Source organism: Puntigrus tetrazona, unplaced genomic scaffold, assembly GCF_018831695.1.
Source record: "Puntigrus tetrazona isolate hp1 unplaced genomic scaffold, ASM1883169v1 S000000897, whole genome shotgun sequence".
Classification (NCBI taxonomy): Eukaryota; Metazoa; Chordata; class Actinopteri; order Cypriniformes; family Cyprinidae; genus Puntigrus; species Puntigrus tetrazona.
Genome location: NW_025048497.1, coordinates 5905 through 19682, shown reverse-complemented (window position 1 = coordinate 19682; position 13778 = coordinate 5905). Strand labels below are relative to the sequence as shown.

General features: G+C 41.8%; 1 pseudogene; it reads right to left on the bottom strand.

Moving 5' to 3' along the window:
• Positions 1–345: 345 nt before the first annotated feature.
• LOC122335803 lies at positions 346–2257 on the bottom strand (annotated as a pseudogene).
• Positions 2258–13778: the final 11521 nt, after the last annotated feature.

Genomic DNA, 13778 nt, shown 5'->3' with positions numbered 1-13778 from the left:
TCAATCTTTTTTTATTAGTAAATGCAAAAACTTATATTAAAGTGACAGTATCGCTGCATATAGATTAAAGCTTAATCTAGTTCAGGACAGTTTTGATTCTCATAACACTATAAAGGTCATTTTAGAGAGCTGATGTTTTTAATAAAATAATTTACACAAAAATAAAATCCTATTTTTTCCCACATCCAAAGGATTTAATAGAAGATGTTAGACAGGATGAGAAATGAGTTTTTCATATAGAAAATTAAAAGGTAAATGAGAATGTTTCACTATTTAAAGCTGAATAATACCGACAAAACCAATTGATTAATCTGTGAAAGTCGTTGATTAATCGTTGCAGTGTTCTTACCTCTTATGAGCGACCGTGAGCTGCTCCTCCAGCATACTGCATCTCTCCAGAGCCACCCGCAGACGCCTCTCACCTGACCGAGCAAACACACCGCTCGTGAGCACACCGCAAACACACCAAACACACCCCTGAGCTTCCTGACGCAGTACCTTCTCTCGCCCAGAGCTTTGTGGTGCTCGAAGAGAGACTTGAGCGCCTTGAGCACCTCCACCCGCTGGAGACGCCGGCGGAGACTGAGCCTGGCGCTTGACCACGGTCATCCTCAGAGCGCCGTGACGAGACACCAGACACTCCAGATGCTCCAGCAACAACTGAACAACACAGATCACGCTCAGACTTAAAGAAGATTTCGCTTTTAAAATAAACACTAAACCATGTACTACACTTGATCCTGGAGCACAGACGCCAGTCATCAGCAGCACAGCTGTATTTGTAGAAATACACTGAATGGATCAAAATGATCAATTTTTCCATTAGGCCAAAAAAATTATCAAAATCACCCTCAAATTTTAGATTTTTAAAAAGCTGTCCCTAGCCTGACGGTTAAGCAGACCTCAATGGAAAGGTTGTGTATTCAGCTCTTAGGGGTGTTTAATACAGGGTCTGTGGGACCTGGACATGGTTTTCTCTTCTGACTGCAATTATCAGTTTCACTTTTTCAAATTTTTCTTTTTTGAAAGTCATGAAAATGTTTTCTTTGGTTTTCTGAGCCAATGGGAACGGAAAAATGTTTGTGTGGCAGTCTCCCGTTCACTGCTATAAACCAGACATGTGGAAAAGGTCCATGACTGTGATGAGACTAAAACAGGGGATTAATGACTGCCAGTCATATGACAGCCAATAACAGGCTTCTGTTGCAAAGAAAATATAACATAAACAGCACTAATGTAAGAGCGATGTCTGAGAGAACTCACACGTGTGTTGTTTCTTTCTGCTTTCAGCTCGGCGATCTCCTCCTCTCGCTCCAGCAGCTGCTCATGACATGTTCACTTCCTTCAGTAAGAGCAGCGAATTCCTTGAGGCATAAAGAAACGGGGTTTCTGAGATACAGCGATCCATTAGACACAACCCATCCTTCAGCAGCTAACTCCACCCGAAGGCCAGAGAAACTCTCAAAAGATGATGTTCCAGGAATCAGGAGATTGAACTGCTTTCATGGACCGATAAACACGGGACTACGACTTATATATATATATATATATATGTTTTACTTGAGTTCATTTTTCATTACAAAAAAGCTTATATATATATAATACAGTGCTAAGAGAATTTGGAATAAAGCTTTGTGTTTTTGTAGGACAAGAGGTCCATAAATGCTTCTCATGTTTGCAATGCGTTTTTGCTTTTCCAAATGTATTATCTGACTCAAAGCCACCAGGAAGAGCTCGATGATATACAGAAGCATCTTCAGATGAAGCACCATCTACTAAAGAAAATAGTTCATTGACAAGCTACAAAACAAGCTTTTCATAATTGCAGAATGATTTAATTTCATAATTGCTTAATTAAATCGGTCTCGCATTACTGACAGTTTCGTGTAGCTTGTCAGTGAACTACAGCTTCATCGTTAGATTTTGGTCTAGATATGGATTATTAAAAGCTCTGTATAAATACGAGGTAACCGATGAGCGTTACGACGGACATGAGTCACTCGCGGAAGGGCACTGTTGAGCTGTCTCTGCAGGGAGTCTCTCGTGGCTGATCTCGCGGAGTTTGCCCCAAGCGTCACACACAGGTTCTCCTGTGTCTCTCGAGCGTGTCCAGCAGTCGGTCCCTCTCCTCCAGCATAGACACCATCAGAGACTCAAAGTGGCCCTCAGAGTCCGTCTGGACGGGAGAGCCGGGGCCCAGAGCGCCTCACATTGCCGACCGACCTCGGCCTCGCTGATGGTGGGCATCACCTCGCATCATCTACAGACAGACAGCACAGCATTAGCACAAGCTCTGGACTAGACCTTCAGAACCAGAAACAGACTGAAGATCAGACCAGTACAGTGTTTCCCACAGACAGAGTGACGACACATATAAATGCAAACTCATTCTCTGCCAGCGGGAAGCGCTACTGAAGCAGTAGAGGAGGTTTCCACGGTAACAGCTATACTCAAAGCGACGCCGTTTCATCAGGTATTACACGCAAGATGAAATTAAAATGATATCCAAAATTATATGAAGACAATCAGATTCCTTCAGAAATACAGTGATATAAAAACATCCGCATTGTGATTCCAAATTTTAAATCTGTGCTCATATTTATTCAACGAAGTCAAAGCCTTTGAAAACGCTTTTGATACTGTGTATGGCTGCAACAAAATAAATCAATGTATGGGAAACACTGCAGTAACAAACAAGATCAGACCATTATCAGACAGAAGATCAGACCAGCGACAGACAGAAGACCAGACCATTATCAGACAGAAGACCAGACCAGCGACAGACAGAAGATCAGACCAGCGACAGACAGAAGACCAGACCATTATCAGACAGAAGACCAGACCAGCGACAGACAGAAGACCAGACCATTATCAGAAAGAAGATCAGACCATTATCAGACAGAAGACCAGACCAGCGACAGACATAAGATCAGACCATTATCAGACAGGAAGACCAGACCAGCGACAGACAGGAAGATCAGACCAGCGACAGACAGAAGATCAGACCAGCGACAGTCAGAAGACCAGACCAGCGACAGACAGAAGATCAGACCATTATCAGACAGAAGACCAGACCAGCGACAGACAGAAGATCAGACCAGTAATACAAAACCAATAACAGACGGAAGATCAGACCAATAACAGACTTGAAGATCAGACCAATAACAAACAGAAGATCAGACTCAATAACAGACAGAAGATCAGAGCAGTGATACAAAAACCAATAAGTTTAATTCTGAACTGAGGATTAGAAACAGACAGAAGATCGGATCAGAAACAGAGCAGGGCTATCTTAACGTCAGGACACGACAGACTCACATCCAAAGCAACGGAGCTGAGATCTTCTGTGAAGATCTATAAGAAAACAGCAGATGATCACGGGCTTTGTTTTACCTTGATTCTGAGTAGGTTTGCTTCTCCTCTACTCTGCGTCCAGTTCAATCACAGCTAACACATTTAAAATATCAAACACGACGTGAACTGTTTGTCAAGCCATTAAACTTCTACGGCATTAGTAAAATAATTCATAGAATCACTTTTTAAAAAAATCTGACGAAGAATAAGCGAAAAATAAAGAAAACAAACAAGGCCTTTATAATGAAGAGAAACATCATCATTCCTAGAGATCTGAGTCTTCCGAGTGATGGAGAAGACATCACTGATCAACTCAAACACATCCGTCAGATTCCTCACTGCCATTCATACACTCAAATATACATATAAACCATATAAATAGCAAAATACTCATATATAAATAACTCCAATAGCGGCCTGCGCTAGTTAGCATTAGCAGCTAAAGTAAGAGTAATCTAAATTATCCTCATGCAAGCGCAGAATAAATCAAACGTAACTTTCTTTTAAATAAACACTTAAAGCCGACGCGTGATGACGTGCTGTACTATTAAAATATAAATTAACGAAACGCGTTTATTAGACTGAATTATTCTGACGCGTCACCATCTGATCCATGAGGAAAAACACCGGGAAAAGTACGAATCGACCACTTTAAAGCACAAAGCGTCATTTAAACGGACACTATCCGCGAGAAAAAGTCTTTCAAATCGGCCGGGCTGAGGTCGAAAAACAACAAACAACGCAGGAAAAAAAGTTAAAACAACATTTCCAGCGAGGAGTTTGTCGCTGCTCCAGTTTCTGCGCTCGCGAGAGGGTAGGACGTGCTGACGTCACGACCCACGACGCCATGCACAAATCCAGGCCGAAGATAAAAGATCAGCTGCTCTTTCTCATAATAAACCCTGCGCTCATTCTTTCTGCTGCAACACTGTCCTCAACGTGATGGTTCTAGTTCATGTAGTTTACATGCGAAACATCCATGTACACCAGTGTTTGAGGAATTTCAAAAGTAGTTTTATTTGTTGTAATAAAGGCCATAGCGACATCTCTGGACCATGATCCTCGACTCTAATAATAACACATAAATAAGTTATATTCTTGACCTTAGTTTAAAATATAGAATTCTTTGGTCATACCAAAGAAATAAATATTTACACCAAAGTTTATTTTTTTATTTGCATTTCCCCAGACTCATTACAAAGGGATCTGAGCAATTAAAAATAAAATGACACAGGTTTTAAAAAAACATTCACAGGTTTTTGTGTTTGTCGTTTTGAAAACACGTTTACTGATTCAAACAGTGTTTAAAAAAGCCAAATTAAAAAGAAACAACACACTTTAAGATGAAGATATAAAATGTCTCTCAGAAGTAACTGCTTTTTTCTTGAATGACAAATTTGACAAAATAATAAAAAGTGCTTCAGACTAACCTCAACCTTGGAGCTACAAAACAGTGTCACTTTTTAATTGAGGTTTATATCACCTGAAAACAGGAATAAATAATCTCTCAATGATGTGTGTGTGTTTGTTAGGATAGAAAACTATTTGGTGAAATACTAATAAATTTTTTTAGAAAGTTTGCCCTTTAAAGTTGTTACTAATCCTGAATGATGAACGACATATCTACAGTAGAAAATGCGAAAGCATCTACTTGGAACATGATCTTTACTTAATAGCTTAATGATTGCAAAGGGCAAGTAGAAAACAGATCATTTGACTCATTCAGTGCATTGTTGGCTTTTGCTGCAGACATACAAAATCAAACCTGCTGCTTATGATCGCGTCTTAGAATACGTGCTTCAGTCTCAAAAACAGCATAAAAGGATCATCTGAGAAAGATCAGTGGCGGTGGGCGAGAGCCTGCGCGCCGTGAAGGCGTAGTCACCGCGGATGGGCGTGCGTCTTCATTGTGTGTCATGTCTGCTGTCTTTCTTCTTCTGCTGCTGTTTTCTGTCGTGCCACGTTGATCGAGTAGATCTTCATCAGACTGCAGGTAAACCCTGAACACGAGTGACGCGCTGAACACCGATATAAAACCACGCGATGCAGCTCATAACCCCACGATTATATCGTGTCTTTCTCCTTTTTAAACTTGACTTGTTTTTGTTGTGTGGTAGCAAATGCACTAACTGTTCTTGTAAAGTCATCAAGGTTCATATCTGCGAAGAATCAAGTGCTTATGATCGCGTTAAGCTGTATTTCTCCTGTTGTGTTTTTAAAAACAGCTTATTAATAAGTTAGAAGTATGAGGCTCCAAGCAGGTTCCCGAATAACAGGACGACACGTGTCAGTAAAGACCTCGTTTTTATTATTGTTATGTTGTATTTTTAGTATTGTATTTGTTAGCTACTTACAGTTTAAAGTGTGCACATAAGCCGAATCCTTCTGGAGTCTTGCTAAACAGTTTGTTTGACAGATAAATGAGTCATATTTGAGCAGAAGTGAGACTAAATGCAGAACACAGTGGTTTCATTTTGTCTGCTGCAGCAAAATGATGGTTGCATGGACAGAGAATATCGAGCATTTTCTTAAAGCAGCTCATTTCAGTGTCATTGCAGGTGTGGAGTGAATGATAGCAGTGAAAAGATTGATTCTTTCATGTAAGAAATGTGCTGTTATACATATTACTTCTGTCACTGATCCACTCATTCTGTCCATTCAAATGCTGCTTTTTAATAACTCTTTTTATTGTTTATTTTATAATGCATTATTATTTACAATTATTTTTATATTTTAGCGGTGGCAAGAAAGTGGAAAAAAAATCACATCTGTTCTGATATCACCATGAAGAGCTATATCTCTGTAATATAATTAAATGATCAAAATAAAAAAAGAAAAGAATTTGGCATCGTTTATTACTATTATTAATATATTAAAAGTTTGTCTGCCGGATTAGACTAATAGCAAAAAACACATGCGTTTGTTATTCAAATAATCTGTAGTAGTTCACGGCAACAAATGATAAAGCGAGCGACTTTGACAGCCTTTCTCGTGTTTCTGAATCTACTTGAGACATTTGTAAGACTTTAGAAGTTGTGCTTGAAACACTGAGAGCTCTGTTCACAGTCAGACCTCAGCGATGTGGAGTGAGATTGTGTTTATGATCATGTCGTTGACAGTGTGTGTGTGTGTGTGTGTGTGACTCTCTGCAGCCTCAGTGTGGATGCGTGTACTGAGTGTGTGTGTGTGTGCGGCATTGGCGGCTTGAGCGCCCTGATTGAGTTGTCGTTCCTCCTCTCTCTCCATCATCAGCATCAGTCTCAACATCCAGCTGGCAGCTGGTTTGTCCGGTTCTCACAAATGAAATCTCTGAGGTGTTTGCTGAGCTGCTCGTCTGAGACCCGGTCTGCAGCGCTCCAGCTCGGCTCCTGGACAGGCTGTGAGGCGCCCAGCTTTGATGCAACAGGAGGGCGTCGGCGGCGGCGCGGCAGCATCTGGAGGCGGTTGGATTTTGTATTGTGCGTTGATGACCCCTGCTGTGTATCACCCCCCCACCCCAATCCCTCCTCTCTCCTCCATCACACAGCTCCTGGATCAGCCATGTTGCTGGAGAGTCCTCATGTAAGTAACCCATCCTCCACCGCCGCTCTCTTTATCCTGCATGCTTTGTGCTCTGTCTCGTCTGCTTCTGTGCTGCTGGATCCAGTTCACCTCTCTCTCACACACACACACACACACCTGCTGTAAACCAGCCGTCTCACGGTTCCGTCGTTGAAAGGTTGAGGCCTGCTTTCTCTCGCTTTCTGCAGCCCGTGTTGTTTAAGGCGTGTGTTGTTGGTATGCCGTTCGGCGACTGCATCCTTTCATCATTCTCCTGCCTTTATATATGAATCCTTGGATTAAATGCGTGGGTTGGCAGGAACCTACATTGAGGTCAGACCTGTTGAATGGTGCGCTCTGCTAAAAGCATGAGCTGAGAAAGACTCAAATCGCTAGTGATGAGCGAACATTAGCTTCCAAACATCACCAATGAAAGAGGATGTGACCTGAGTACACAAGACAAGTCGATGTTCTGAAATGATTTAGTCTGAGCATCGTCACAGAGGAGCTGAAGAAGTATGTTCTGTTAGGATGGGATAATATACTGATATGTAGTTGCAGAATATCTTCACAGGGACGCAATCTTTCAATGTAATATCCTCATGGTGTTTATTGAAAGTGCCTGTTGTTTGATGTTGCTGTTGTTTATGTGGCAATGTTCGAGTCACATATCGTACAGAAGAATAAATGAAAACAAACGTCGCTATTCACGGGCTCTGGGCTTCCATTTAACCGAGCTTTGACACAATATTCAGTACAGTGACATCTGTTTTAGTAGCTTTATGATTGTTAGTTTGTTTTGGGTGTTTGTGTGTTAATAATAGTGTAATAATAGATTGATTGTTACATTTTCCTTATACCTGTTTTCTGTGTTAAACTCTAACTTATTATTTGATAAAGCACAACTGTGTTTTCATCCTCATTCCTCCAGTCTTCAGAGTCACACATGATTCTTCTAGAAATCAGAAAAATAAACTCATTCACTGATCAACAAAACAAAGTTAAAAAGAGCAATTCATGATACATTGTATTTTTTCTGGTAGAATAGGAAGTTTTAAAAATTTAGTTTATAATATAAAGTTATAAAAGATATTTATGTTTAACTGTGACTTTTGATTATGAATGAGATACATTCTTGATAAATAAAAAAATAGATGAAGAAAAAACAACACTGAACCCGGTATCATTCTGATACGTGATAACTGGTTTGATCTGATCTGGAGAAGGTCCAGTCACTCTTTGGTCTGGAGAAGGTCAGTCACTCTTTGGTCTGGAGGCGGTCAGTCACTCTTTGGTCTGGAGAGGTCCCAGTCACTCTTTGGTCTGAGAGGTCTGGTCCTCTTTGGTCTTGAGAGGTCAATCACTCTTTGGTCTGGAGAGGTCAGTCACTCTTAGTAGTCTTGAGAGGAGTCAGTCACTTCTTTGGTCTGGAGGGAGGTCAGTGAGGAGGTCAGTCCTCTCTTTGGTCTGGAGAAGGTCAGTGCACTTCTTTAGTCTTGAGAGGTCAGTCACTCTTTGGTCATGGAGAGTCCAGTCACTCTTTGGTCTTGAGAGGGTCCAGTCACTCTTTGGTCTGGTGAGGTCAGTCCTCTTTGGTCTGGAGAGGTCAGTCACTCTTTGGTCCTGGAGAAATTATTCACTCTTTGGTCTGGAGGCGGTCCAGTCACTCTTTGGTCTTGAGAGGTCAGTCACTCTTTGGTCTGGAGCGGTCAGTCACTCTTTGGTCTGGGAGAGGTCAGTCACTCTTTGGTCTGGAGGTCAGTCACTCTTTTAGTCTTGAGAGGTCAGTCACTCTTTGGTCTGGAGTGGCTCAGTCACTCTTTTGGTCTGGAGAAGTCCAGTCCTCTTTGGTCTTTGGAGGTCAGTCACTCTTTGGTCTGGAGAGGGTCAGTCACTCTTTTAGTCTGAGAGGTCAGTCACTCTTTGGTCTGGAGAGGTCAATCACTCTTTGGTCTGGAGAGGTCAGTCACTACTAGTCTGGAGACAGTCACTCTTTGGTCTGGAGCGGTCAGTCGCCTCTTTGGTCTTGAGAAGATCAGTCATCTTTGGTCTGGAGAGGTCAGACACTCTTTGGTCTGGAGAGTCCAGTCACTCTTTGGTCTGGAGAGGTCCAGTCACTCTTTAGTCTTGAGAGGTCAGTCACTCTTTGGTCTGGGCGAGGTCAGTCACTTCTTTTGGTCTGGAAGGGTCAGTCACTCTTTGAGTCATGAGAGGTACAGTCACTGTTTGGTCTGTAGCGGTACAGTCACCGTTTTTAACGGTAGCGGTCACAGCTCGATGGTTTTGATCAGCGCTGTGAGGGTCTGCAGGGCTGATGAATGGCCGGTCTGTTCTTCGAGTGGCTCTCTGCCGAGCTCAGAATGAGTGCAGCTGTGGTCAGACGCAGTGGACTGATGTGTTCAGCGGAGAGAAAGCAAGCTGCTATATCAGAGCCATGACCTGTCGCTCTCACTGACCTGAAAAGACACGCTCACCCTATCGCCAACTTTCCAAACCCACGAGGCTCTCCTTCATCTGCAGAACGTCACAGATGATGTTTTGAAAGAACGACTGTTTATGTCTGTACAGTGTAAGTCAAACGCTCTCTGTTAATGTTCATTATTTGAACAAAAAAAAATCTTCTTTGTTTAAGAGAAGAAAGACCGGTACAGGAGAGGAGAGTCAGAACGATTGAGTTTCTGTGGATCGCTTCACAGGTCTGATCAGTTAGTGCTGCTTGAATACATGGAGACCAACAATGGAAAAAAAAAGTAACAATTGATTTATACGTTGATAGACTTTATATAAAACCTTTCTTGTTGGATATTAAGTGCATGGTTACAGTTAGGTACACCTCAAGTAGTTACGAGAGCAGCAGCAGTCAGAGAACTTGTGACGTAAATAATTAATTACTGTATTCAGATGCTCCTCACATCGTTGTTCATATTTAGTCTGTTTTAGTTTAATCATTTTTCAAATGAGTGATTTTTAACTTCTGCTAAGCAATCATTTGTTTTATAAAAACGCTTAGTTAAATGCATACACTCACTGTGGATAGCTTACGGGATTGTATGTGGTTGTTTGGAGGACAGCACTGGGCAGGATGTAGCCAATATTTCTTAATACACTAAGAGCATGGATAAATCATAATTTTTGCTTTTTTATTAATCGATTGGGTCTTCCCAGAATGCATCTGGATCTGGGCACAGTGCTGTGAAAGCGAAAGTGCTCGAAAGATCAGCTGATGTCTGTGCAGTTTCTGTGTGGCTGGTTGTACTATTGTCGTGTGTGAAACAGAAAGTGTTGTTGTGATTCCTGCTCAGGTGAATGACTTCAGCAGTGTTAGCGAAGCGCTGGATGAAAGGTTGTGAGTCTACTGAAGTTGTGATGATCCACGCGATCCTCCGTGTTATAGATCTGTACGTAGAGATGATCATCATGCTGTCAGAGCCCACACATGAGTCCGCGTGCGTTGCTTCTCTTACTAAACTCATTCATCGGCCTTTCTCTGCAGTGAGCATGTTCTCAACACTTGACCCCTGTTTTACGTGGCGCTGACGGCACCCCATTCTCATTATCCTCATACTGGTGAGTTTTAATTCACTTTCGTCAGACATTGTCATGAAAATATACCATAGTAAATACTGTAGTGTTTTGGAACCATTCTGTAGTAGAGTGCTTGAATTATTGTAGTGGTGTAAAACTAGTTAAGTTGTGTTCTGTAACGCCTAATTGAAAGCATCATATGATGAGGTTGTTACCCCAGACAGAACTTATAATTTTGATAATGAGTGACTTCAAAAGGCAGATTTTTGAGTGGTATAATTTTATATGGTGTCTTTCCAGCAGGAAATTAAACAGTCATTCATGCCCTCTGTTAGGGAGTGGAAGGAGCAACAGTTTCACAACAGCTCCAGCAGGCAGCAACGAGCACACTCAACAGCCAACAGAGTGTGTCATGTATTGGACCTCACAACACCACACAGACCCAGCAAACAAGACCAGATCTCAGCAAAATATTAGAGAAACTCATAACAAACAAACAAACAAACTAGAATCTGTAAGTTAAACAGACTATTGGTTGATGTTCGTTTCGAAGGCATGTTATGCAAATGTTTGTGCCCCCAGATGTTATCTTGTCCTCTCTGATCCAAACAAGCTGTTTTTTGGAGGATAATAAGTTTTGTTAGCAACGAAGACCTCTATGAAACTTGTAGAACGTTTTGACAGTACAAAACTATAACATGGCAAAGATGAAGGCAATTTGTTTTTCTCATGATGCCTTAAATCACTGTAGGTTCTGTCAATCAATCACCAGGGCAAACCTGACATATTGTGTGTGTGTGTGTGTGTGTGTCTGTTTATGTGTTTGGCTGTAAACTTCCTAATCTGTTCAGAGGAGCTGAATATAACCGGTGAGTAAATGTCTCAGAAACTCTTCAGTGCTTTTATTTCACATGCAAAAGCAAGCTTTCTGACATTCGACCTGTTGAATGCCGTGCTTGAACCAGATTGATTTATGATGTGTTTGTTGCAGACATGGTGGTTATGAAAGAGGCCGCCACATACTACTATTACGAACCTGTCATAACAAGATCATCAGACCTTTCACCTGTGACTTCTGACTATGCCCGCAGACGCCAGTAAGAGCTTGACCATCAGAGCACCCATATTCAGCACAAACTTCAGTGCTGCAGTGAGTGTAAGTTTGTGTGGTGTGTGGGTGTGTGTTCAAATTGTAATGCAGAGCGCCTGAGAGAGCGCACCAACGCTCGGAATCACAGCCGTCATGAAGTTCCTGGATCTGGAGAGTGAGTGTTTTCTGTGTTTCTCATTCACTGAGAGATGATCTGCCTTCCTTCGGCCTGTTGTTGCTCAAAGGTCTGTGCACGTATGTGGGGATGGTCAGAGTATTTGTTTGTTGATGATCTGGTGTGTGTGTGTGTGTTGTGAAGCAGCGACGGCATATATTCTCCTGGTCGAGGAAGAGCCACGACGATCGTTGAGGCTTCAGAAACTCTTAAACAAGCTGAAGGCGAGAGAAAGCAGCATCGACGCAGCCAACAGCTGCAGCATCGAGCACAGTATGAGCTCAGCACAGTGAGCAGTTGTTACTGTCATCATCATCATCATCACAACAATCATGCAGTAGAGTGCAATGCCTCTTGAAAGTTTGTCTTTTCTGGTGATTGAATTTTAAAAGCAGAAATGTAGCTTAAAGTTATGGTTGGACTGAATAGTTCCCCTGTTGTGTGTAAAGCGCTTCAGGAAGAGACAATAAAATGTGTTAGTTCACATCAAGAGAAGACTGGCCATGCTCCAGAAGCCCGTCGCGACGCGAGAAGCTGTCAAGATGATGCGGACGAGTGACCTTGACCTCGACACAAAGAAGAAACTAAGTTTTTTATATAACACAATCAACCGCGCTTGGTATATACCCTTAGATACTGAGGCGTGTGTTTCTTAGTCTGGTTGAAAGTTGTGCGCAGTTGAGATTGAACACCGCAAGGCCATCTTTCTCAGTGATCCAACTGCCTCGTCATTAGTGAAACCATGATAATAATGGAGCAGCAGAGGCTTTCCTAGAGCTGAAAGAATGTGAGCGTTGTTAGGTCGCAAAGTTAATGGCGAGTTTTCCCAGCCAGTATGTTCAACATCTACCAGAACCTGCTGAGCCTTCCTGGAGCTGCAGAACTATCGCCGCACGCCTGCGTCGCGCTGGCCAAGTATGACGGCATGAAAGCACACATCACCACACTCTCAGGTATTCACGGCCTCATACAGCCAGGGCTGCCACCGCAGACAGAACCAACCCAATGTTAGTTTAAAAAGTGAAGTAGCTGAAAGACTGTATCCCAAATGTTAAAAATGTCATCCCTGAAGTGCATCTTTTACAGGCCCTCCTTACAAGTAAACACCGTGGTTTTTAAGTCAGCAGCACAGCATCTACTATAAACGCCTTTACTGATGCAGAAGTCATGTGCTTTTCTGATATTTCTATAAACTGTTTAGTTGTGCTTTCTCCTGATGAATCATTTATTTTTTATCATTTAACCAGATATTGTTGAACTATTACACAAGTAATCTTCATTTAATAAAAATGAAGTAAGCTTAATCTTTTGTAGATTATACACCACTCTCTGATTCGTTCAGTGCTCTGTCAACAATTCAGCATGTTAAAACACTATATATAAAAAGATTCATATTCAAGCACTATTATTGTTAATTTAATGCAACCTTCAAAGCTCAAATGACCTTACAACACACGTTTTTTAATGATCAGCGTGAATGATTCTGAAACATCACAGCCATCGCTTATATATATCCTCCTAAAGTGCTCACAGAGTTGCTTGGATCATCTGACTCTTCTGCTGTAATATACAATGGGCATTCCTGTTTGTTCTCAAGTCACAGACATCAGTTTGTCAAAGTTCATAATCACTGTTACACAGCAGCGCCATAGAATGGTTTGTTCATAAGTGGAGGTCCATCAACAATCTTGACACAGATTACTCCTCTTTACATCAGCAGCGAATGAGTCGACAAGATACTAGATATAGTGGATCCATATGATATGGGATCCTGATCAGTCTTTCCTCATTAGAGCGGCCTCAAGCTTAGTATGTCTGAAGACTCATTTTTTAAAAGATTTTTAGTTTTAGAGTTTCTATAAATAGAGATATTGTTTATGTTTTTCTTCCAGAAGTAGCTGCTTTAGAGGTTTGATACGGAAATGAACTGTAGAAGCCATACACAGAGCAGTGGAGTTCAACCCAATACCGCACGAAAAAGTGAGCCTTGTTTCTTCCTCCTCTTCTTTCTTTCTTCCTCTCTCCTCCTCTTCCTAATCCCCTCCTCCTCCTCTCCTCTTATTCCTCCTTCCTCTCTCCTCTTCCTCCTCTTCT